We start from the raw sequence: 27,286 nt of genomic DNA on the forward strand, positions 1-27,286 counted from the left end.
GGTCTTGACATCCAAACCAAATTTTGGATGGTGGTCCATTCTGCTTCTGTAGAGCAGCCACCACAGGAGGGAACACATGTATTTGCCCTCTTGTCACATTCTTTTTTTGTTTTGTAATTTGTTAACAATAAACAAATACTGCCTTTATATTTAAAATATTGCCTTTTTAATTAAAATAGATAATAATCATAATCCGTAAAGCAGTTCTAAAAGGAAGAGCCCTGTCTCCATCCTGCTCTCACTCTGAGTCTGCAGAGCTGCCCACCGAGTGGCCTCTGTGACCGCAGGTGGGCAGCAGTCACGCCTCCCTCTCGTACCTGGACTCCTGTTCCGTGAGCTTCCTTCTGGAAAATCTGTACCTCGCTCTCATGCAGGCTGCAGAGTTTCACCAAGTACGAGATGAGTCTGATCAACTCTTTGGCTTCAGGCGCTTCGGTCGTGTAACAAGTGTGGGAAATGATTTCTAAATGCAGCAAAAATTATTAAAGCTCAATTATTCATGGTGGCACTGAGGGTTTTCGCCACACTTCCCTCCATCTGTCAAATCTGAGCCCCACTTTCAGATGAAATACAGCACTCGGTCCACAGACAGCCCCAGAGGTGACAATTAATAATTAAAATCCAGTTGATGATAATTACATGATAACTTTATTGACCAAGCTCAGACTGAAGGGGTGACGTGCTCAGTGTCTGTGCAGTGAAAGAGAAACCACAGCTGAGGACTCTGTGTTCCCAGAAATGACCCACCATTTACAAACTACACACACCCTGTTTTCATCACTTACCACTCATGGCGGCTTGGCGTTGGGGTCTTTTTTTAAAAAAAAAAAAAAAAAAAAAAAAAAAACACTTTAAGATCTGAGAATCACCTTGGGAGCTTCTCACATGGTTCAGCAGCCTGATCTGTACTGAGCATTAACTGAATAATTGCAAAGATCGTGGTTGCTCAGCAGCAAAGAAAACACAGGCTCTGCCTTGTGTGAGGATGGCTTTCCTCCCAGCCGGGGAGTGAAGCTTCACCAGAGAAGCTCAATAAAACACTCTGGTGCGTAGTACATTTTTAACTGAAAAATACCCTTTAATTGCCTACGGAGCTTATTAGAAGAGCGGTGACGCCCCCTTTCCTGAGGAAGGTGGGGTGTTTTTGAGCTAATTGTTAGCTTCAGAGCCTGTGTCTGGCTGAGCTGTTATGTGAGGCTCGAAGTCAAATAGAGAGAAACACACAAGACAAGGACACATCTTGGAGCGGCCCGATGTGCAAGAACACGGTGGTTAACTTTCTCGCCATGTCTTTTTTAACTGGTTGTCAGAGACTTATCAAGAAAAGTTTTTGCCACTTAGCAGCAGTACTTGGGAAGCTGATTTTTTAAAATAATAATTCAGACAAGGACCATTTCCTTATCTTTCCCCTTTGTACATTTAACTTGTCTTTCTGACTGTGCCCTGCTAACCAACAGTCACCACTGCACACTTTGCTGTTGGCCCACAGAGCTGCCGGCACATTCTGGTTGAAATAAGAGTATGAGAAGTGCTTGCGTGCTTCTATGTGCAGGAGAACTTGGAGGGAAAATAACAGGCCCATGACTTTAATGTCTGGTCTAAAGACCAGGTAAGGAGTCAGAAAGCATCTGTGACTGAAATAAATGAATATCTTCTGTGAATATAAAGTCAAAACTTCTGTAAGCCAATACAGCTCTCATCCTGCTCATGGAAAAACTGCAACACACATTGAACTCAGAGCCTTGTGGGAGGGTCATATTAAATTAAGGCCATTGATTGGAAAGGATGTGAACCCTGCCACCTGGAATGGGGACATTTGAGCAGGATCCAATGAGGCTGTCAATCCCAATTCCCCAAATTCTGCCAAAATCCCTTTAACCTTAAAAGTAGCCCTTTTCCCCCTGTCTACAGGGTGTCTCCCCTTGCCCAAAGAACTTGTGATGATCTTTTCTGAGATGCTGACCTTCTGAGGACCATGTGCTCCTCAAGACCTATGCCCAGCCCTCTCACTCTTTGTACCTCCATAACTCAAGCACAAGCAGGCCCCAGACCACTGATGGTCGGCAGGGACAGGGTTCAGATAGCTGAGCTGGATGTACAAGGGAGTGAGGACAAAGTGTGACCCACCAGGACATACCACACACAACAAAATGATTGTAAGATTTTGCTAATTTATATAGACATAAACTTATAGAACATGATTAGAATGGATCTTAGGATAGTGCATCTTGGTAGAAGGACCATAATGTGAGAACTGGACAAATTAACTGACGTGGGTGCACCAAGCAGAAACTCTGGATTCACGGTGTTGATTGAAGTCACTGGGAGCAGCTCCCAGTTTGCTCAGTAGTTAAAGAGAACTTAGACCCAAAGGTCATCCACAGTGGCTGGAGCTGAGACCCACGAGCTTTCGTGGCCCACTGCAGAGGAAGGGTCCAGTGACTTAGGGAGACTGGGATGCAGGAATAAATACATCACATGAGATCTGCTCACCACCCAAACTAGGGCACAGTTCAACATGCCACTGAGAGGCTTCTGCGGAGAGACACAGGTCGGCCTGGGTGTCCTGCGGCGCCTGGTCTCTGTGGACTGAACAGACGGTGAGGGGCGCTGCCACTGCGTGGATCCCGGGTTCAGTGGGGTGCCGACAGCACTTCACCCAGAGGCGGGGGGGGGGGGGATGACTACTCTGCGGTCAGCAGGACAGACGTGTAAGCAGAATGGGATGACCTGCAAAGACTCTGGGTGTTGGCAAACTGGAGATAGTTAGGGAGCATGTGATGTGCAGCCTGCCGCTGGCTCCCTTGAGTGGCAGAGAGGAAACGCTCCGGGTGCACGGCTTGGAAGCAGGAGGAACGCCACAGCACTACCCTCCGTGGGCGGACGGGGTAATGGGCACACGCAGATGTGCTTTGTGAACCCGGTAACGTCCAGGATCTCCCTATTCCGTGTCCACTCTACTATCCCGACCCCTGGCCATGCTGACCAAGCATGTCTGACCACCAAGTTGGCCAGCCATGTCTGACCACAAAGGATCATGGAGAGGTGTACGGGAAGCAGTGATGCTAACTAGCCACCTCTGTGGATGCACAGTCCAGCCTCTGATGGTGGTGTCATAGTATGAAGCTTTTGGGGACCTTAGGATGAGATGACTGTATTCTGCCTGTGAGAGGGACATGAATTGTGGGGCTGAGGTGGTGGTCAGAAGGCTAGGATGACCCCAGTGAGTCATGCCTTTGAGCAATAGCCTCCCCTGGAGTAGGTGGGACCTGTACCTTGCCTTCAGCCAATGGAGAGCAGCAAAGGCCGTGTTACATTATTAAGACTCTGATATAGCAGAATAGAGAGAGGAGTCTTCTGGCTGGTGTTGAAGAAATGAGCTGCCATATTATGAGGGGTCATGTGCACGGAACTTGATTGGTGTCTAGGAGTTGAGAGCAGTCCCAGCTAGCATCCAGCAAGAAAGTGGGGACCTTGGTCCTACAACCACAGGAAATGAATGTTGCCAGTAACTATGTGACAATGAGAAGAGGACCCAGAGCTCCAGCAAGGAGACAGGCTGGCTGACAACCACACTGCAGCCTGGGAGACCCTGAGCCCAACTGTGCACAGATTCCTGACCCTCGCAAGCAGGGAGATGGTGCCTGTGTTGTTTTCAGCCTCCTAGTGTGTGGATATTTGTTATGCAGCAATAGGTAGCTCACACATGGGCCTGGGGCTGGGGCTGGCGCTGGGCAGCTAGCATTAGAAAAGAAGGTATAGCCTTGGCCAGTTTGGCTCAGCAGTTAGAGCGTCGGCCTGCGGTCCAGAGAGACCCAGGTTCGGTTCTCGCTAAGGGCGCTTACCTTGGTTGCAGTTTGTCCCTGGCCCTGGTTGGTCGTGCGGGTGGCAGCCACACTCTATTGTCCCTTTCACGTCGTCGTCTCTCTCTCTTCCTCTCTCTCCATCCCACTCTAGAACAAAAAATGGAAAAATGTCCTCGGGTGAGGATAAAAAAAAAAAATTCAGCAAGTTGTCTGGACACAACACAAACATCCAAAATTTAATAGCAGCAATAGGTTTTAAGAACCAAAATACAAAAATACAATAAGAGCTAAAACTACAGTGGGTCAGAATAAAAGCAACTAAGGGTATGAAGCTCTGCTGTGGAAAACATCATCAATTATTTGTCAAAAACGAAGAGGGTGATAATAGCAGGTATTTCCCACCCACCGCACGGAACACTCGCCAGGACTGAGGCATCGTGTTTCTCCTGAACTGGGCTTTCATTGTAATGCAACTGAAAAGAGAAGAAAACAAAACCCACAGAGCTTGAATTAGAAATTCAAAACACTGATTCTAAAATTCAAATATAAAAAGGAAGATACAAAAATAATCAAAACAATTAAAAAGTAAAGGATGAAGGTTTATCCTGCCCACTATCAAAACTTATTTTATTTTATTTTATTTATTTATTTATTTTTTAAATAACACTGCTTTATTCTCACCCGAGGACATTTTTCCATTTTTTGTTCAGGTAGAGTGGGAGGGAGAGAGAGGAACAGAGAGAGAGAGAGAAACATCGACGTGAAAGGGACACATCGAGTGGCTGCCACCCGCACAACCGACCAGGGCCGGGGACAAACTGCAACCGAGGTACGTGCCCTTAGCGGGAACCGAACCCGGGTCTCTCAGGACCACAGGCCGACGCTCTAACAGCTGAGCCAAACCGGCCAGGGCTCAAAACTTATTTTAGATGCACAGCAATTAAGCATTGTAATGCTGGTGCATTGAAGGAAATCTGTCAATGAAACAAATTAAAAAAAACCTATAAATAGAAACAATCAAATGAAAAACTTTGATAAGTAATAGAGAAAACATTATAAATCAATGAGTAAAAGATAGACCTGTTCCTAAAAACATCCCATATAGAATAGAAAATGAAATACAACTAGATCTTACCCCACACTATGTACAAAAGTATGTTCCAGATAAATTTAAACCAAATGTGGAGAAATATGGACAAAATTAGGTGATGTGGGAGGGTTCTTCAAGATACAAAATATAGATATAATAAAGGGAAGATGAATTAAATTTACTTCTTTAAATCTGAAAACTTCTCTATGACAAAGACCTAAAAACAAAGTTTTAAAGAAGTGATATCCTGAGTTTTTTTGCATCATATATTACCAAAAAAAGGATTAATATCCAAAACATATAACAAACTCTTTACAAACCAATAAAAAAAAATGCTAACAGCTCAGGAATAAGGGGAAACAATCCTCTCCAAATAAGTTGGTCTTTGAACCCTGACGTTGGTAAACATTTTCAAGTGTGACAACTGGATGTGGTGAGAACATGGGGAATGGGGTGTCCCCACTCCCGAGGGTGCTGAGTGGTGCAGCCACCAGGGATGCCGGCAGGCAGTGTGCAGACCCTGGACTGGCATCCCAGTTCCAGATAAATTCCCCAAGAAAAATTTGCTCACGTGCACATCCTGGCACCAACGGTCTCCAAGCATCGCTGTCACATCCCAAGAAAGAAACGTCCCGAGGCAAGCTGAAACAATGCCCTGCAATGATATATACTACATCCTCACCCTGGAACCTCTGAACTTTACTTTATGTGGAAAAAGAGCTTGGGCTACATCAGCCCAGAAAACTAATCCAGTCCCTAATGTTCACCAGTATGGGGACAGCCACCTTCATCTTTTCCTAAGTTGTTTACGCTTCATCAGAATTATTGCCTTATATGGCAAAAGGCACCTTTTACTTAAAAACCTTGAGAAGAGGATATTATTCTGGATTAGCTAAGTGGACCCTAAGTGCAATTACAGGTGTCCTTATAAGAGAGCAGCAGAGGAACTTTGGGGACAGACCCACAGAGAGGTGGTCATGTGACAACAGAGGCAGAGATTGGAGCGATGAGGCCACAAGCCCAGGAACACCTGGAGCCACCAGGGGCTGAACAAGGCAGGAAGGACCCTCCCCTGGACCCTGGGAGGGAGCACAGCTCTGCTGACAACTTGATGCCGGGCCCCGGCCTCCAGACTGGGAGACGATACGCTCCCGTTGTTTTAAGCTGCCTGGTTTGTTGTGCTTGGGCTACTTCAGCTCAGAAAACTAATCCAGTCCCTAATGTTCACCAGTAGGGACAGCCACCTTCATCTTTTCCTAAGTTCTCTACGCTTCATCAGAAGTATAGCAAAGTTCAGAACATACTACCCATGTTTGAGTACGCACGTTAGTAAAATGAATAGTATGTCCGCTTAGTAAAAGCGTACACCCGATAGAAGTATAGGAACATGACCTCTACACACACCACACGCGGGGGAGGGCTCTCCCAAGGGGAGGGGACAGCCCTGGTTCTGAGTCTGGGTGAGGAGGACTTTCCCCCATCTGTAATATTTTGCTTGTACAAGAAATTTAAAAGTCCAGTGCAAATGTTTCTATTTGCTCACTTAAGGTGGAAGGTTTGTGGTTGTTTATTACATTATCCTCTTATTTTTGGTTGTAGTTTAATTTTTTCCAAATTAGAAAAGTAAGAATTAGTACTACTACTACTAATAATAATAACAATAATAATAGTAAATTGTACATTACTTCCAAACTGACTCGGTCATTTCGCTCAGGATTTAGGCAACTTTCCACGCAGCCATTTTACAACCACAGCCTGCAGACTGCAGCTTCATAATTTTGACGATGGGAGTGTTACAAAAACAAAGTCTGACACATATGTCAATTGACATTTCTCTCTTTAATGATTTAAACTCTATTGTTTTTTTAATGTTCTTATAATGCATCATTCGTTGTGTAGTTACATCTCCGAAAAATCTAATCTCAGCCGCCTACTCTCCATTTTTCTTAACTCCTTAATAATAATCCAGGCAATGGCATATCGGAATGGAAATTGCTTCTAAAGAACGTTGTAATAAATATATGTCAGGCATATTACATAGGATTTGCTTACTTTTGATTTAGAAAGACAACAGTTAATCTCAGAACTTAGAACTCTGAGTATTCATCTTGCATTCGCAAAGCTCGTAAATAAATGCGGAGCCGAGAGAAGTGGACGTCTCCGCCTCACGCGCTCAAAATTAATCATTTGCCATTTGCCTCTTAAACAGTAGGTGCATGTCACTATTGCAGATTTGAGTGCTGGGCAAATATTGACTGGAACTGCTGGCAACCCTTTTTCTCCAGGCAAATGGTGCCAGCTAAGGAGTAATTGGGGTCTTAAGGGGTGAGCAGATCCGAGGGTCAGCTGCAGCCCCACCTGGGAAGAGCTCTCGGATGAGGGATGACACCTGCTTGGATGTTTCTGCATGAGGAGTTGCTTTGAGGTGTACAGAGGTAAGTTCAAGTACTGATTATGTTTAGAATATTTTAATGCAAAAAGATGCATTAAACTGAAGTTATTGACAAGGTATTGCAGTATTTTCTGCAGAGAGACCAGCTGACCTATAACCACATGTTCACTGATACCTTCTTTCTGGACATAGTGACAAGGATCCTTTCCTAGGCTTTCATTATGTAGTATGAAATATAAAAATTTTAAAGAGAAAGAAATCTTTGAAATTATTCATTCTACTGCCCTCTTTTCACATGAGGAAACCGAGGCCAAGGCATAGAATGCTCCAGAGTGCTTGAGACATTTGCATCCTGGCCCAGACTGTGTTAAAGTGGTCATGACCACGTGATCTGACATTAACTTCAGGTAGCATCCTGGTCACTTCTGTTTGTATTATTGCATTGGCTTCTTACCTGGTCTTCCTCAGTTCTTGTTGCAATCACAACTGTCTTTATAAAATCAAAGTCTAAACACATCACTTTTGTTCTTAAAAGCTGCTCGTGGCTCCAAATTACCCCCATAATACAGTCAGAAATGCACAGTATGAACCACAAAGCCCCCATTCCCTGTCCAGCCTCACTTGTCAACAGCTCTGGCTGAGTTCCCATTTCAACCAGACCTGCTAAGTGCTCGAAGTGTCCCTCTGTCCTCCAGGCTATGACGTGCTGTTCCCCAAGCTGGAACACTCTTTTCCACCCCCTACATCTCTCTCTCTGGACTGAGACAACCTCATTCTGGTCCTGCTCTGACTTGCTTTGGTCCTGGGTTTTCCCTTTGCACCTGCTCAGCATCCTTGCTTCCAGTACATTATCCTCCCCATCCCATCATGGTGCTCAGGTAGGGTTACCAGGGCCCATCCCTCCTGGCCACAGAGATGGGCAGTGACCAAGACATCCTGAAACCATTTCCACAGATTTGATTCTGAGTAAACCTATAACACCAGCTGGTTCTGCTGTTCCTTTCCTGGGACTTGATAGGCAGGTTTAGGGGAGATTAGCTCTCTTTTCTCTGTCTGTGGCCATGCTTACCTGGGGTGGTACCCCCCACACTGCTGTGGAAAGCCATTTCAGTGGAAGAGAAGTGGCCAAAGCAGAGAGGAAGGTGGATCCAAGAGAAGAAGAGAAATGGTCCTGATGATACAGTCCTGAACCCACCATGCTGGGCTCCCAAGGCTATGAGCCAATCTTTCTTGTTAGTTTAAGCCAGTTTGTGTTGGGTTTTGTCCCTGTCAACCACAAATGTAATGATAACACCACTTTCCCCACTGCCTGCTCTCTTTTTCTGCAGGACCCTGTAACCGCCTGTTCACTGACGTATTCCCTACAAGAACATCAGCTCTTCTATCCCCAGCATGGCTCAATTCACCCTCATGATGTCTGGTACATAAAACAGGCAGATGAAAAAATATTTGTTAAGAAGAGAAAGAAAGAGAAAAGAAGGAAGAGATGCAGGGTGGGAGGGAGGGATGACAATCTAACAACTATCACTAGAGGAAAAACTGGGACTTACAGCAAGGAGAACTCATGTTTCACCTGACGTAGCCACTAATTCAGTGTCTGAGAGTCACGGGATCTCTACTTCCATCTAGACGTCAGTCTCTCCCTGTAAAATGAGGGTATTGAACTAAGTGGTCTCTAGATTCTTCCCAGCCTTGACGTGATTCTGGAAACTGGGAATGAACAGATCCGGAGAGTTTTCTGCCACTGGAGGAATACACAGAAAGCCTGTATAAATGCCCAGTGGGGATATTGCAGCCAGTTTTGGATGGTGGTTGTTTCTATCAGAAACATTTGGAAATGTCTACCTTCTAACAGATTAATTAATAATAAATCTGTGATGATGGTTGTCTTTCCTGGCTTAAAATCCCAGAACAGAATCTTTTGAAGAATGACCAGATGAATGAATCTCAGATTCTGCGTCCCAGGAAACACGTGTCTGTAGTTCAATAATGTAGCCACTAGATGTCACCTTCTTTCACTTCCACAGCAGAACATGGGGTTTCCTCAGCTACGGGGTTGAAGAACTGAACCAGAAATGGGGGAGGCTGCACTCAGAGAGAGCTGGGGTCCTAGTCTGGGTGAGACAGCACTCAGAGGTAAGGACATGCAGGAAACGGGAAGTTAGTACTTCACTGACCCTGAAATAAAAATAAGTTTTTTTGTGCTGGAAGTCTCTTCACCTGATTTCATAAGAGATGGGGGCAGATGAGATAAACTGCAGAAAAGCTTAATAAAGTAATAATTGGGTATTTAAAAACCAATCAAATAGAAATAGGATGTAGATATTTACAGAGAATTAAAGTTCTAACAGCACGGTTACCAAACACACAAGATTTGTGGACACATACCTAGGGTGCAGGTCCATCCCCAGTCAGGGCATATGTGAGAGGCAAGTGACGGAGGTTTCTCTCTCACATCTCTCTCTAGATAGATAGATCGATCGATCTATAGATAGATAGATATCCCTCCCTCTCTCCCTTCTTCTCTCTCTAAAAATTTTTAAAAATAAAGGCATACTTTTTTTAAGACAAAAGAAACTCAGCTGTATACAACAAAACAACAGAACGGCTGGTTTAAAAGGCAAGGTGCAGATGACAGGGTCACATCCGGCCCACACCCAGCAGGACCCTTCTGTGGGGAGAGATTGTTCCATGTGCACGTAAAAAATGATCAGTTCCCAAACCTCCAGCTCAATGCATCCCTTGAGATGGTTGATGCCTCTTTCAATCTCTGCAAATAGAGAGGGATGTGGGCAAGGTCAGCCAGTGGACACTGTTGCAGATTTATTTGGTTTTCCCTTAGATTCTGTCAGGCACCAGGTGCTTTGGGCCAGGGTGGAAAGCGGTCCCTCACACAAGGCAACACCTGGCCCATCTCTGACGGTACACATGGTGCTAACAATGATGGCAACTGCCTTGGTGCACCCCAAGGCTCACAGAGAACCTTTCTGCACAGTCGCTAATGAACCCTCCCAAAGTCTTGTGACGTGGATTAAATTACAGCCACAAAACCGCTGACTGTGTCATTTAATCATCATGCTTGCCATGAACTGTCCCTCCCTGACCAGCCAAAGAGTTTGGTGACCTGAACCCAGTGAAAGGCTGGCCCTGGGAGGTGCCCCCAACCACGTCTCTGCTGAAGAGACCCGAGAGAATGTGAGGAAGGAAAGAGAACTCATCCCCTATGTCTTTGAACAGGGGTGAGACTAATATTGAATCTAAAATAAGCACGAAATAAAAACAAAGTAAAACAAAAGAATGGGGGTCAGACAAGCTTGTTCCTTTGAAGGTGGTCTCTACATGACCTGAAATGTGTGCAGCCACGGAAGCTGGGAAGGCTTGACTAGGGAACTTCTGTGGTGCTGGCATGGCCTGTCCCCTCAGTCACAGTGCAAACCCAGCTCTGGGTCACTCTGGAAGTCACAGGAAGCGAGGCAGGGGGTCTGCGACCATCCTCACAGACAGCAGACAGATAGCCAGGGACACCCCCACTCATCCACAGCCCGGGGTGCTGCTGGATACAGTCTCCTGGAAATCACAGGAAGACTTTGTGTCCAGCCTCCCCTGGACGGTGGGAGAATTCTGCTTCCAGCTTCAAAACTCAACAACAATGCGAGATGTCCTTCCCAGACCAATTATTCCTATCTGAACTTCAGACACTGAACAACAGAAATTAGTTCTACGGGAACTGGCTTGAAACCCAATCACGCTGCTGAGAAATAAGCCTGCTGCTCTGAATCAATCACACGTGACCCAGGGCCTTTCCGCCACTCGTAGGGTGGTGGGAAGGCATCCTGCCCTCTGTGACCGTCCCTGAGGACCTGCTGGTCTGGGCACACCGCGGCCACCTGGGAGTGAAGACGGTGATTTCCATGGGAAACAGAACCAGCCCAATGGGGAAACGTGTGCATGAACACCTTCCACGCTGTGTTAAGAGAAGGATAAATGCCCTTCACGACCCTGAGTCAATCAGTGAGTTCTCCCTCTCCCTGTGTCTCTTAAATTGCTTTAAAATCCAAACTTCATGCCCTGGCAGGCACGGCTGAGTTGGTTAGAGTATCAGCCCAAATATGGAAAGGTGACGAGTTCGATGGTTCGATTCCCAGTCAGGGCACATACGCAGGCGGTGGCTTTGATCCCCAGTCAGTGTTTGTGCAGGAGGCAACTGACCGATGTCGCTCTCGCTCTCTCTCTCACTTGCTCTCTCTCTCTCTCTCTCTCTCAAATCAACCAAAAAAAATTGACTTTCCCCAAACTTAGGGGGAAAAAATCAAACTTTAACAAAAAATTGTAAAAAGATGAAGTGCCTGGAAACCCCGGGATGGCAAGTAGCATAGCAGTGGATATAGTTGTGAAGCAGGTTAGTTTAGGGCCTGGTGCATCCTTCTGAATTCCAAGGGGTGGGGAAGGACAGCCCAACCGTACACACACCCCCGACACGCACCGGCGTGCTCACCTCAGGGAGTGTGTTAGCCGTGTGATGATGAGCCGTGAGACGCGGTGCCTCTAAAAGAGCAGGAGAGCTGGGCCGTGCCAGAGACGGGCATTTTGAACAAGTCCCTTACTCCACATCAGCGGAGGAAGCACAGGTGTGCACAAGCACGGTGGCGTCTACGAAATGTGTGCCCCGTCTTCCCGTGACGGGCAATTGTATTTGTCAACTTGGCTGGGTCATGATGTCCAGATATTGGGTCAAATGTTATTCTGGATGTTTCTGGGAGGTGTTTTTCGGATGACAATAACATTTAAATGGGTGGACTTTGTGTAAAGCAGATTGCCTTCCCTAACCTGGTGGGCCTTGTGCAATTAGTGTACAGCTGGAATAGAACAGAGACTGACCTCTCTGAATGGAAGGAGTCCTGTCAGCAGGTGGCCGGTGGACTGAAGGGCAACTCGTCCCCATGCTTCCAGCCTACCAAGTGCCCTCAGATTTTGGACTTGCCAGCCTCCAACATTGCATGAGTTTAAAATAAAGATATTTAGACTAGGTAGGTAGATAGGTAGGTAGGTAGGTAGATAGATAGATAGATAGATAGATGATAGAAAGATAGAGAAAGAGAGAGATGATAGATAGATAGATAGATAGATAGATAGATAGATAGATAAGATAGATAGACTGTGGTTTGCAATCATGCAATGCCTCCATGAGATGTTTGGACATTGGTGGGGCACTTTATTGCCACAATGAGTTGGAAGCACCACCGGCTAGAGCTGGGGATACCAAAGCTCTTGCACTGCATGCTGGAATGATCCGTCCAAAGCCCACAGTATCCCCTCAGTGCCCCCTGGATACTCTGGGCTTCCACAGGGAGGTGATGCAGAGAGGAGGCACTGACAGAGAAGGAACAACAGGGCTATTTGGAGGTGGCCAAGCTTTTTAGCCAGAGCAGTGTCACTGACCCATTGGACTGCATCGTCAAAACCCTAGGGAGAAACACATTAAGAAAAGTCGGCTGTGATTCGTTAGCTGAGACTCAGAATCCTGTCGATGGGATTATGCTAGGAGATGCGCCCTTTGGTGGCCCGGGTTGTAGAGCAGAGGTGCCAGTGGCCCAGGAGCCCAGGCGAGAGCTGGGGGCAGGCTCAGGGGGGAGGAGCTGAGGCGGCAGCCTGCTCCCACCGGGAAGGAGAACTGTGACAGGACTGCTCGGCTGGCACGTGGGCTATGGGAGCTGGGTCAGAGCCAACGCCAGCTTCGTGACCCAGGTCACTTACATGATATGTACTGAGTGGCTCCTCTCACAGGAACACATCAGTACAGATGATAGCACAGGTTTGGGGAAAGACAGCAAGGTCACTTTGAGATGTGCTAAGATGAGGAGTCTAGAAACATCTGCTCTGGAGGAGGAAGTCAAGACTGGGCACATCCACCTATAAGTGTGGATACATATCCTGTATGCATTGCAGAGCCTTCTCAGCCCAACATTCGAAACCATGCGGGTGTGGCAGGGACACGGAAGCGCCGTGTTATCTCCCCCTCACAGTGCCTTCTAGCAAGCTGTGTCTTAGCAGAGGGACTTTTGGTTTGTATGATTTTATGTGTGTGCCTTTGTTTTTGCTGAACTCCAGCATGTGCAAATACAACACAGGACCCCACAAACCCTTCTACATAAAAAAGAAGAGATTTGGAGGAATGGGTGGAGCATGCTGTCAACCAGGCCAGGTATACAGGTGAGAACAGGCAAGGCGAACTTCAGATGGGAAAGATAGAGACAGCCTGGAGGATGATGTGTCCAGTGTCTTGGAGGATGTGGGTATACAGTCAAACTCTCCTCTGACTGCCCTGCTCACACGTGATTTGGAGCAAATGGGTTTTTTTCTGGGACTTGCAAAGAAGGGTGTGAGTGTGGAGGGAAGGAGGTGGGTTGGGTGGTCCTGGTGGGCTCAGCCCTGCAGGCACAGAGGACTGTGCACATCTGGGTGGCACACCAAAGACACGAGCTGCTCAAAGCAATTCAAGGACTACCCACGTATGCATACTGTACATCTTTCTACATAATAAAAAGCAAATGCGACCCCACTGGTTACTTTCCTTGAAGCAGCACCCGACTCACTCCCTGCGCCTGGGGGGTAGCTGATGGTAGGAGGGAGGGGCAAGCCCTGCAGTTGCCAGGGATTGGTGTGGGGCCCTGCACTGTGCCTCTCCTGTTCCTACCCTCACCTCCAGGGTGTGGACAGGAGGAGATATGTGTCTATTGCAGCTGCTGACATCCCTTCATTACCACCACATTAAGAATGCATCCCACTCTGGATCCTTCAAAGGTGTCACATGGCTAATAGCAAAGAAGGAACTCTCGGCAGACGGAGCGGAGCTCGGTCCAGGTGCGGAAGTTCCTGTGAGCAAGGCTTCCGGGCTGTGCACTGCTCACTGCCAGCGATGGGGAGTAAGGCCGGGGGGGCCTGAGTCCGGGGAGAGGAGGCGGCCTCTGGACAGTCTTCAGCAGGGAAGAACATAGATGAGGAGGAGTCCGGAAAGTCCGAATGGCCGAGTGTTGGGACTACATTGAGCCAAAGGCTGAGCCCATGGACACATGGAATATGCATGCCTCTCTGGAATGCCCTGAAATGTTCGCACGTAGATCACAAAAGAGAAAAGAAAAAGCAGTCAAGTGTTCAGGGAAGTAAGTGACAGAAAGGATGTGATGAGGCTTCCCGGCCCCGAAGTGGTCACGCAGCTGGAGCCGTGACCAGATTGATTTCCTTCCCTGCTCCCCAGCATCAGTTTCTCTCCTGCGTCAAGGGAGGATTATGGTTCCCAGTTCTCCCCTCGCTGTGTTATTGTGAAAATTAAATTAGCTGGTAAATGGAAATTCCTGAGAAGCCTGCCTGGCCACCACGAGGACTCGCCCATTTTCAGCTGCTGTTGGTATCACCGCCATCATCCTTGCAAAGACCTTCACCGACTGCAGTATCCGCCGCCAGTTCCTCTGCTCCCCGCACTTCAGACCCGGGCAGACATGGGGTTGTTGGGTGTCCACAGTCGTCGCCACGGAATGTCACCATGAGAAAAAAATGATCAATTAAATCTGAAAATGTTGAGGTGGCTAGATAAATTGTGGAATGTTCAGGCATTTGCTGGTATGTAAGTATTTTAAATACAACCTTAAGACAGAAAAATGCCGCTATCATAATGTTAAATAAAATAAGTAGGATAGAAAGATGTCAACGTCAGTACTGTCGAATGATTATAACATGTGTGTTATTATTTTTATAGAGAAAAAATAGAATAAAATGTATTTATATTTACCCTGATGGAAATAAAAATGTGTCCTTATTTTTATCTTTATGCTTCTCTCTGATGTGTGAATTTTCAAGAAATGCTATTTTTAAAACCAAAATAAATGGTGTGCTTATCCAGAAAAAAAAAAAGAAAGAAATGGAGAAAAGAGAACAGGCGCACGGAAGGTTTGCAGGTGTGGTGATGGCCGTTCCTGTCTGGCCAGACCCCGCGTGTCCGTCCCCGGGGCTGTGTGTCTCCAGCTGCTGACTCTGGCCCACGATGAGACTGGGGCAGATGGGGGGATCACTGCAGGTGAGCGTCAGGATGCTCGGTGAGGGAAGGATGCGGGTTCTCTGCGGCTAGAAGTGCTTCGGGATGTGAGAAATGAGCTGTTCTTGGAGCCTCTGGTGCTACAAGCAGAGGAGGTACCTGCACTCCTCGTGGGGTGTCCCAGTCGCCCGTGTAATCACTTCCTCTTTCTGCAGCCCGTCCTGGTTCCGAGTTCCGTCTGCAGGACGTCAGACAGAACGAGCTGCAGGAAGAAGTAGCTGAGTTCTAGGTTTACCAAATTATTGTCTGAACGTTTAGGTCAGGAAAAATGTTTCATCTCTTTGCTGTTTCTAGGGAACCAGGGGACCCCCAAAGCAGTGTTCGGCCAGCTCCTGGGATGTAGCCAATTGGAGTAGGAAAATGCAAGCAAGAGGGTGGCCAAAAGGGGTGTCCAGACACCTGAGCTGAGACACCAAGGCTTTGCGGGTTCCAGAGGGGCGGGGCGTTTCAAGCAGGGCCTGGCGAGTTCTCACAGAGCCCTGTCTGCACCCACAGGTGACTCTTCCCAACCCAGCCCTACATCTCATGGGCCACTCGACGTAGGGCACACAGAACAAAATCAAATCATGTCCTCATATTCCCCAAGTAGCAAACAGGAGAAAACACTAGTATACTGTCGGCTGTTTCCCTGGCTGGCAAGCAAGGAGATATGTTAAAGCTAAGCATGCTCACACACAAACCCCAGCTCAGAACTGAACTGGCTCCGGGTACCTGTTCTGACATGTCCCTGTGGTTTCACTTTGTAGTAGATTAAAGTGGCAATTTCTTTTTTCTACAAAAATAAAAGCTTACACTGTAAATGCCTCCAGCACCTAATTAGAACTATACAGTAAGAATGGAGTTTTCTGGAATAAATAGCTTACAAAAGAGACGTGAAATTAAGATCAAACCAGCAGTAATGTAATGTAAATAAAAATTACAACATTTTCCTAAGATGTTCTCGGTCGTGCAGCTGCTCTGAGTGTTGAACCTTCCAGGGCGATGTTCCAGTCGGACCCGGATAAGTGGGACCCAGCACCAAGCCCACGCCTGGCGGCCGACCTGCAGCCTGCCCGTCCTCACCTGCACCCCAGGCTGGCCTGTGCCCAGCTTCCACTCCTCCTTCGGATCCCAGCACCAACTCGAGGACACACGTTAATTCAAACGTCCTGGGCCATTCTGCTCTTCCGACTGACGGAGCTAAAAAGAGAAAACTTTCTTCCAAGCTCACACAGAGCAAGGGTGAGGATGTATTGTCTTCTCTCAACTCTCCCTTTGACCACATCTTTTGTCTCATCCATGCGGAGGCATCATACCAGGATTTCTCAACCTCAACGCCTCTGCTGCCTGGGCCGGATCCTTGCGGGTGGCGAGGCTGTGCTGTGTGGTAGGCCGTTCAGCACATCCCTGGCCTTGGCCCACCAGATGCCAGGAGCACCCCTCCCCTGCTGCCCCAATTGTGACAAACACAAGTGCCTTCAGACATTGCTAATGTCCCCTGAGGGGGGGGGGGGCATGCAAAGAGCAAAGTCACCTTCTGTTGAGAACCAGTGTGTCAGACTAATTTAATCTAGGTGACAGTTTAAACCTAGTGATAACAGAAGAAATTACCCTGTCCGTAAACATATAACCTAATGTTTTCCTAATCAGACTGTTTTAAATAAAAACTACAAAGTGTATATTCAACACAAGAAAAAAAAAATTAAATGATCCAAGTTGATTGATAGATAATAGATAAATAATGGGTAGATGGATGGTGGGTAAAAACAGATAAATAAATAGATGATGAGTAGATATATAAATGATAGATTGATAGATAAATTAATAAATAGAAAATAGATAAATGGATGATAGATATATAGACAAATAAATAAATAAGTGATGAGTGGAGCCCTGGCCAGGTACTCAGTTGGTTAGAGCATCATCCCAATATGCCAAGGTTGTGGGTTCAATCCCCAATCAGGGCACATACAAGAATCAACCAATAAATGCATAAATAAGTAAAACAAATAATGGATATTTCCTCTCTCTCTAAAAAAATTTTTTTTTTAATTAATTAATTTTGTATGTGTGTGTGGTACGCGCCCTTAGCAGGAACCGAACCCGGGACTCTCTGGTCCATAGGCCAATGCTCAACCGCTGAGCCAAACTGACCAGGGCTAAAAATAATTTTTTAAATAGATGATGAATAGATGGATAAATAGATGATGAAAAAATGATAGTTAAAGATGTTTAAAGCTTAATACCCTCTAGGTCCATCCACGCTGTTGCAAATGGTAAGAATTCATTCTTTTCTGTAGCTGAATAATATCCCATTGTACATATGTACCGCAGCTTTTTGCTAAGTGGAATAAACCAGTCAGAGAAAGACAAATACCATAAGATTTTACTTATTTGTGGAATCTAAAGAACAATATAAATGAACAAACAAAGCAAAAACAGACTCATATGCAGAGCACAGACCGATGGTTGCCAGGCGGGAGGGGAACTGGGGGCTGGGTGAGAAGGTGCAGTGACGAAGAGATACAAATTGGTGGTTACAGAGTAGTCATGGGGATGTAAGGTACAGCACAGGGAACATAGTCAATATTATTGTGATAACTCTGTGTGGTGCCAGGTAGGTACTAGAAATATTGGGGGGATCACTGTGTAAAGTATATGGTTATCTGACCACTTTGTCATACTCCTGAAATTAACACAAAGTAATATTGAATGTAAACTGTAATTGAAAAATAACATTAACAAACTTTTATATCCGATAACGGCATAAAGAAAATAAAAGTTACTTTTCATTATTCCCTTTATATGCTTGGGAATCTGGGTCCTTATTGGAACTTGAAGAAAATCTTTGTGACTTTATGCCCCATTTTCGCACTCAGGTACGTATGCCCTAACTTTCAGGAAGCTCAGAACTTCTAGGAAATGTCATGCAGAGGATCCAGGAATGTAGAAACTCAGCACTTTCCCACGAACGTGGAATCTCGGGGAGAAAAGAACGAAGTGGGGTCAGCGTGCTGCCCCTCCAACGCCGGGCTCCAGTCTTCAGTGCCTGAAAGGGCCCTCTAGCGTCTGCAGTGGGAATTTGCTCTTCCCTCCCAATTTGATTGGTCAGAGTGACTTCTATCACCTCCGCGCAGCGCAGCGCTGGACCCTTAACTCCAAGGAAACCTCACAAGACGCGGGAGAGTCCGCAGTGGCTTCTTTTCCACCGGCCGCTCGGGGGCTTCACAAACCTCCACCTCCCGAGGTCTCATCAGCAGAGTCCAGGCCACTGCTCATCGCCTTGCTAAAAAGCCGGGGTGCCACGTGAGGCTTCGCTGAGCATCCCTCGCTGTTCAGAATGACGTCCCTGTGTCTTTCCCTACTGGTCCATCCTGCCATTTCCATAATGGAAATATTAGCAAAACACAACCTAACAAAATTTTCAGCCTCCAAAATTACCGTGGTATTCACAATGATGTACTGAAATAATATGCAGAAGCAGGGACCGGAGAAGCAAATAGAGGGTTGGCCATAAATTCCAGATGCCCGACCCCTGAATGGTGAGAAGGTTATAAACAGAAGAGCCCGGACCCAGCATTCCTGGTTGTTAAATAAGATTCTTTGTGACTTGGAAAAAAAGGGGAACACGATGAAGAATTATCAGTGCGTCCTCCGCAGAAGTAATCTACATGTGTTTATTTAATAAACAGAAGACGGCTTTATTATACACATTTGATTTCCATATGCACCGTTTCCTTATCTGTCACTTGTATCTAAGCAGGACGCTTTATACGAATCTGAAAATGAAAAATTCAGCACAGGGCACAGGAAACTCATTTAATGTCGAGTGCAGTCAAAATCAAGATTTCTTTATTTGTCGTAACAACGCTGTTAAATCAGAAAATTACTCTCCCTTTCTGCATGTCCTTCTTCCTTCACAATTCAGCTGTTTGATCATAAATTGTGGAGTGCAGTGACTTGTCTCCTCCACTTTCCACACTGGCCAAGACAGATTAAAAACTCCGGCACACCAGCGACCAGTCTCGGCATACCATTAGCATATATATGAGATTTGAGACATTTTCTAATATTCTCTAGCAGAACTCATCTGTCAGCCAGGTGATGAATTATAAAAACTCTTAGCTTGTTTAGGAAATAGAAGAGGGGGCAAGAAGGAAGGACCGTGATCCACCTTCTCTTTTTCTAACCTGTGCACGGCAGAGGGTACACGTCTCTGTTGGCTTCACGAAGAGAGAGCCTGAGACCTGCGGTGGCCATGCGGGGACACCTACCAGGACTGGGCCTCTGTGACATGGTCCCCCAGACAGGAGAGCTCGGTTTCCATCACGAGGTCTTAAAAATGCAGTGCTTTGCTTCTAAAACGGGTGTCTCTTGGGGTTAATAAAACTTGAACGTGTGAATTCAAGGCTTCAGAACTGGATTCAGTAAGACAGGGAATTGTGCCCACTGGTGATCAGCCACCAAAGCAATTTGAATGTAACAGAGGTGGGGGGAGGTGTTGGTCAGTGTGCATGTTTTGTTTTGTTTTCCAGGCCTCTGTCCCCACCACCTAGACACATCCGTGTACTTTGTCAACACCAGGAGTGTTTGAGGGATGATGTCAAGAACTGTCAAGCAAATTTTGTTTCAGGATGACAATTCCACACAGTAAGTTGGATTCCCCCCCCGCCCCAATCAAACTCGATGTAAAGGCTTAGAAAGTACTGTCTTCGTCTATTACAGGTGCCACAACCAAATGGCACCAACTGGCGCTTACAAACAGTAGGAGTTTAGTGCTCACAGTTCTGGAGGCTGGATTCACGGTGCTGGTCTGGTCGGGTGAGGGCCTATTCTGGATCACAGGCGACTCTCCCTGTGTCTTCACATGGTGGGAGGCTGAGGGGGCTCTTTGGGTCCCCTTCTCAGGACACTAGTGCTATCATGGGCTCCACCCTCATGACCTGATCAGCTCCCAAAGGCCTCACCTCCAAATGCCATCACTTTGGGGGTCAGGGTTCAACATGTGAATGAGAGGCAGCAGGCATGTAGCAAAGGAGTGTTTGATTTCATGCATCAGAAACGTTTAGAATCTGAATAAACTAAGTATTCGAGCCCAGGAACATCTCTGGGGTCTTTAATGGACAGGAACCTTCATTTCTGCCATGCTGCACCCCACACCCATGCATTGCAGCTGTCAGGAGCCACCGACAGCCCCAAAAGGGCTCCATTGATTAGTGCATGGCTCCGTCTGTGGGTGTCCTTCCTGCACCAGGATGCTGGTCCCATGAAGCCTTCCTGTGAGCTTGGTTAATCCTGAAAGACGCGGTTCACCCATCGCTCTCTGGGTGCCATCTTCCTTGGCCACAAATCTCTGGAGGCATCCACAGTTTTCTCCTCTATGATTCATGTGTACTGAGTACCTATTTCTAATGCAGAGATCACACTTGGTATTTAATTATCTGTTTATGTTTCTGTCTTTTTTAAATTAAAAGGAATCCTTCAGATACGGGGTCTGTGTGTGGCCCACCGAGTGATTCTTTGCCTCTCTCCTCTGGAGTGGCATCCTCAGCAATCACTGCATTTAGACCTACATGAACATGAGCAAGATTCGGGATGGTGAGTGGCCTCCCACACAGGAAGCATAGTGAGCAGAGGCCCCGTGGGGAACTATAGAAAGCAAACACAGCCGACACCAGTCCAGCACCTGCACGCAGAGTGCAGACTCATGCTTGCTCTGAGAGATGGTGCGGAGGTCAGGGCACCCTCTGTGTGCGCTTGCCTGGTGAGTCCACAATCAGCAAGGAGCCAGCGTGGCCAGAGCAGAGGTCAGGAAGTTGAGCAGAGCCACACAAATGACAGACAGGTGAGGGGAGTGCACACTGGAGGGCCCAGACCCCTGTGCAAGGATGCTGATTGTCACCCTGAGGACGAGCCTTCTGGGCCTGACTGGGGTGGTGACAGCATCACCCTGGCTCTGGGCAGTGATGCAGAGGAGCAGCTGCCAGGACCTGCAGGGCTCCAGGGGAGTGCTGATATGTCTGGGCCCCTGAGAGCAGGGAGCTGGGGAGACCTCCAGCTGGACCCCGGTCAGGGTGGGTTCCGCGGGTGTGTTGTTAGATTGGATATGGGATCTAGCGATGGAGAGAAACTAAGTCTGGTTCCATGTCTGGGACTTGAACACTTGGAAGGAAAGCTCCTTAGTGTGCTGAGTCAGGGACACCGGGGTGCCAGAAGCAGATGCGCAGGGAGAGCACAGTGCTATTTGCAGCGCTGACTGTATGTGAAAATGGAGTCATTCATGCATAGGATATTTGAATTTCTTGAGAGGGACGGAAACATTATGGGTGAGGACCCAGGACTAGAGCCCCCAAAGTCAGGAAGCCATCAAGGTGGCAGAGACAGGGAGAAGTGAGCAGTGGGCAGTGGTGCCACACCCGCCCAGCCCTAGTCCCTGCTGGCACACTGTGCAGTTTAGTCCTCTGCCATGGGACCAGTCTTCTGCCCTGGAATGAGGGCCCGTGGAGTAGAGGTTCTTGTTTGCTCCCCGCACAGTGCGGACACAGATGGAAGTTCAGCAAACGCCGGCTGAACACAGAAATGAGTGAACACATTAATGAGTTAATGAGGGGCACCCTGGAGGCCAGCGCCGCTCCCGCCGGGAAAATGAGAACTCAGAAGCCAGCAGAGGCGGCTGCACAGTCATGGTGGCCTCAAAAAAGCTTTTTTCTGAGCAGCAGTGGGAGAACAAGGCTCAAAGGAGGCTTGAGAAAGACAGATGTGTGGTTTTGTGCTATTTAAGCTTCAAAGTGAGGCTTGTGACCATGTTATGTCATGTGACAATCACCCATGATGCAACCATTGTATCACCTGACTTCTGCACATCACAATTACTGCACATCATGTGACTATGGTGCATCATGTGACCACTGGGCATGCTGAGACCAGTAGATATCATGTGATCTCCATGTGGCTTTGGAAGTTGGTTATCTGCTTGCTGTGTGTTACCCTGAATATGGCACGATGTTGGGAAAGACTGATCTACAAGACAGAGAGAACTAAAGAGAGGAGAAAGTTTAAGCATACTGTAGCAGAAAGTCTCCAAGTATTTGGACCCCAATGTGATCTATTGTTTTCTCTCAGACTGGCCTCTGTTAAGACCCTATTTTATTTTAAAGTAGGAATCGATTTTTGAGGTAGAAAAATGAGTGAACATCTGACAAGCACTTGGTAAATAATAAGACATTTCCGATTTCTTCTCTGCGATGTTGAGGCAGTGCCAGGAACGGGTCTGTGGACCCCACTCTGCTTGCCAATAAGGGCCAGCAGCACAAGGACCAGTTGGTACCCCAGGAACCAGTGTGGCAGTGCTGGGTGGGGCTCCCGTCTGGTTCCGGGTGATTTCCCTGAGCACGCAAGGGGCTGCCATGAGGTTTCAGTGAAATAGCACGGTGAACGCTCCAGGGGCCGTGCTCACCTGGCCCCTCTACTGAGGAGCACTGGGTTTATGGCAGCTCTGCTTGTCGCTCTCCTGGGTTTTTATTACCCCTCCCCCCAAAACAGCGCTGTCCACCTGAACATGACCATGTCAAGACAGTCCCAGTCCAATGTGTCCTACAGTACAGATCTAAGTCAGTAGGCTGTAGACATTTGACTTTGGAGCAGTGATCACTTGAGTAATTTGTTTAAGGACACAATGCAAGATTATGTCTAGGTTCTTTCTTTTCATGTTGATACTCTAATGATTAGGAAGCTGCTTTTTCCCAGGAGGAAATAGGAAAAGACCAACACAGTGGCTCTGACCACTGGCGCTAGCACAGATCAGTGACGTCCTCACATTTCCGTCCCCTCTCCGCACTGTACCCCCGAACTGCCGCCTCATGTCTGGGTGAGGGTTCGCCCATGGTTCGCGCTGTGCTTCTCTCTCCCTGCTGATACGCCCACCGATGCACTAACCCAGGGCTTATGTTTCTAAAATGCAGTTATGTCCCTGTGTGTCTCTTCCCTCTCAAAGACCTCCAGGTGTTTTCCATGTTTACCAAATTAAGCCAACAGTTCTCAGACCCTCATTCAATGACCCCACAACTGGGTCCAAACTTACATTTAGAACCATTGCCAGTACCAGCACTGAAGTCTATGTAGCTGCATCATTGCAGCTGCTGAATTTGGGTCCCAACATTGCCTCCACCCATGCTTGAGACACCCCCTCCCAGCCCCATGGACACCTTGGCCAAGGCCCTGAGCCTCTCATTCACCCTTGGTACAAGTGTCACTCGTTTTTCTGATACTAACACATCCACCCCAGTTTAGTCAAATCCTCAGTATCTCACACTGTTCAGACCTCTCTCGTCCTCTAGCTCACCTCTGACCCAGAGCTCTGAGCCTTGCAGGGGTGAGGGATCCAAGGTGGTGTCTTTTGTTTTTCACATTTTCTCTTCCTCCTGGGGCCCCCACGGCTGGATCTTCCAAGGGCCAGGATGGGCATAGAGGGTCAAGCCGTGAATGACTGCTGTTCTGGAACGTGGTCCTGGGAGCATTCCCCAGCCATCAGCCTTCATCGGGTGGCCCTCATGGTATGTTTGTAACCGTGAAGGTCTCTGCAGGGAGCTTCTCACTGAGGACCCCCTGATGCAGAAAAGACCACCCACCTGGACACTCCCAGTGTCAGTTATCCAGGCTCTGTCACAAGTCACGAGACCCTGTGGCTTAGACCAGCAAGTGTAGGCTTGCTCACGAGACAGGTCAGCACAGTGGGTCTGCAGGTCTGGGCCAGGGTTTGCTGAGCTCAGCTGGGTGCACTCACACATCTGCTCTGGCAGCTGGTAGGCTCTGGGCTGCTGGGCCCACACATCTCGTGGTCAGGTGGCTGTCAGCTGGGGTGGCAGGCATGACTGGCCACATGCTTTTCACTACCCACCAGGCTATCCTGGGCTTGTTCACATCATGCTGTCAGGGTCCCGAGACGAAGTCTGGGGTCCCAGGCTGAGAACTACTAGCACACTGTCAGTTCCACCGTGTTGTATTGGCCAAAACAAACCTTAGCAAGAAAAAAGATACCACCTATTGGTGGGGGGGCTGTAGTCACGCTGCAAAAGGGCATGGGTACAGGGGTGAGATGATTGGGCCATTTTGGTAGAAACTCAACACCATTCCTTAGCTCACCTCTCTGACATTAAGGGGCTGTCCACCCACATGGTTCGAGCCCACTATCCTCTGCTGTATCCACTTAGCATGGAAAGACCCCTGCAGCCTGGCCCTGCCCAACTGGATAAATGCAATTGACCCAGCGACTGTTCCGTCTGGCTCACATGCCAGCATGGGCTTCCTGGCCAACCTCCCCTCTCTAGCGCTCGCTAGGTTCCAGTCCATCCCCAAGGTCTCCAGGTTGCATTCCAGGTTCTCCTAAGAACCCTCTCGGTGCATTATCATCAGGCCCCAGCGTGGCACAAAGACCCGTAATCCTGCTGCTCATCCAGCAGAGGTGCCATCTCCCCTGTCTGAGGATCTCAAGCTCTGCTAGGAGGTCCCTCGTTTGGCCTGGAGGTCAGTGAGCACGCCCTCCCCCACAGGCAGGGATGGGGCAGAAAGCCAAAGAGTGCTCCACATACAGAGAGCCCCCACCCCTCCCAAGTTCTGCTCTCCTCTATGTTAGATGAGAGTAATGGCCATGTTTTGGGGGGTGACTTGTTTGAGAGGCAAAGCCCTCTCTAGGGTAAGGATCCTTTGTCTTTAGCTCAGAGCTTTGGTTAAAATGTGGGGGCAATGGGGAAGTTCCCATTGAACTTTCTGTGACACTCATCACCTGATTTTCTGATGGCCTCACACACATAGTTCTGTGTTGGTTGTGATCATAATGGAACATGCTGCTTTTTTTTTTTTTTAATCCTTACCGGAGGATATTTTTGCCTTTATCTTCAGACAGAATGAGAGGGAGAGAGAGAGAGAGAAACATTGATGTGAGAAAGACACATCAAATGGCTGCCACCCACATGACCCCAACCGAGGCCGAGGACAAACTGCAACCGAGGTACATGCCCTTAGCGGGAACCGAACCCAGGATTCTCTGGTCTGTAGGCTGACACCCCAACCGCTGAGCCAAACCAGCCAGGGAGGAACATGCTGCTTTTTAACTTTTCACATGAAGATACTTCCTTTGCAATTGCACTGTGTTCTTTATGGGCCAAGAGGAAGAAAAGTTGTATCTGCCTCTCTTGTGCTAGGGAAAAGCAAGTCTGATTGTCCCAAAGCTGGACAGTCTCACAGTCCTCCAAACACGCATGAGGAAAACTTAAATAGCTCAGAGCCATCTCATAAAATGCTGCTCTGTGCCACCTCATTGTAAGGCTCATTCAAGCCAGTTGTTGCTTGATGGGTCTGCGGGGTGCACGGAGTGATCAGAAATATTGAAGGATAATAGATTATTTCCTTTTTACAATGACCGCTTGCTATAAACCAAATACGGTTCAAGTAAGAACAATGAACTCATCAATTAAGTGAAATGGGCCATTCAAGGGCCATGGTCAATATTTAAATAGGCCAGGGCTCAGGGACTTGGCTTTATGACATACTTTGTACCCTCTTTCTAAAACTTGACCTCCTTTTCTCTTTTTTGTTGGCTTTCAGGCACGATGGATAGAGCCGGTTATTGTCGTTTTTATCACCCTGACACAAAGCAGGTGAAGCTCAGCGTTGCTGTCCCCGAGGACTGTAAAACTCAGGACTAAAAGGGAGCTGCCACACCAAAGTGCTGTGCAGAAGGAAGTCTCCGGGTTGTTTTAGCAGCCTAAGCACTTGAGAGCCTATATTTGCCCTTGAATTATGTTTTTCCTCTCACGATGATTTGAGGGGCTTGAAACACATCACTGTTAAAAAAAGAAGAAGAAAAAATTCAAAGGAGACAAAGGAAATGAAGAAAGCCCTGCTCTGCGAGGAAGCCGCAGAAGCCGCGTGGAGAGAGCTGCCAATAGGGAGATTTCATGCTTTTGTTAATTAAAGGAACAAAGAAAAAAACAGTGCAGCAGGCTGTATCCTCCATAACAGCTTCCACTAATAAAAAGTAATAGACAATTTCCTGCACTCAGTTTTCCTGAATACCATTAGAGCAGGTAATGGAGTTTTGGAACTGGGAGCCTGGCCGGCTGTCAGAGGAGGGCCGCCGTACCCTCCTCTTCTCCTTTTATTAAATGACTAAGTGCAGCCGCCTGTGTCCTATCTCTCCCTCTTGCAACTATTGGATTGTATTATTTTACATTTTGATTGAAATGATGTCACAGCCAGATAAAAGCCGGGCTGCATTGTAATTGAATCGGCGAGTTGTTTATTCTGGTGATCTCCAGCCGGCCTGCACTTGCCCTAACACTGCATACAGAAAGGGCCTCTCTTGTTTAACACGCCGCCGATTAGATCTATTAACAAAAAACGGTATCGAACTGGGGGGTCGAGGGCCTGGAGCTGCGTTTTCAGGGGGGAAAAATATCGGAAAAAAAAATTAAATGGGAAGAGACACCATCTGCCCAACTTTCCAAGTGTGACAGGAAGTTCCAATCAACGCTTTTTGCGTGGTGTCAGTGCAGATGCAAAAGGCTTTGACGGACAACATCTAAATGACGGCTAATGGGAGCCAGGGCACTCTGGAGACGGTGACACTCCCTTCCTAAATGTCATACCCATGTTTTCATTTGCAGAATCGCCCTCGTCTCATTTATGGAGTGAATTCTCATTGATTTTATTTAGGCTGGAAGTAAAGTAACATCTATAGTGATGACGAAGATGGGGGAAACAATTAGATCTGTTTATGTTCAAATTATTTGTTTTGGTTTTTTTGTTTTGTTTTGTTTTAAATGACAATGCTCCTCCCAAAATATTCTGCCTCTAAAGCAGCTGTGATGACATGTTTTTCATCAGGAGCGATTGAGCCTGTTACACCTGTATAATTATACACAGAATAAATG

Source organism: Molossus molossus, unplaced genomic scaffold (assembly GCF_014108415.1).
Source record: "Molossus molossus isolate mMolMol1 unplaced genomic scaffold, mMolMol1.p scaffold_m16_p_3, whole genome shotgun sequence".
Taxonomy (NCBI): Eukaryota; Metazoa; Chordata; class Mammalia; order Chiroptera; family Molossidae; genus Molossus; species Molossus molossus.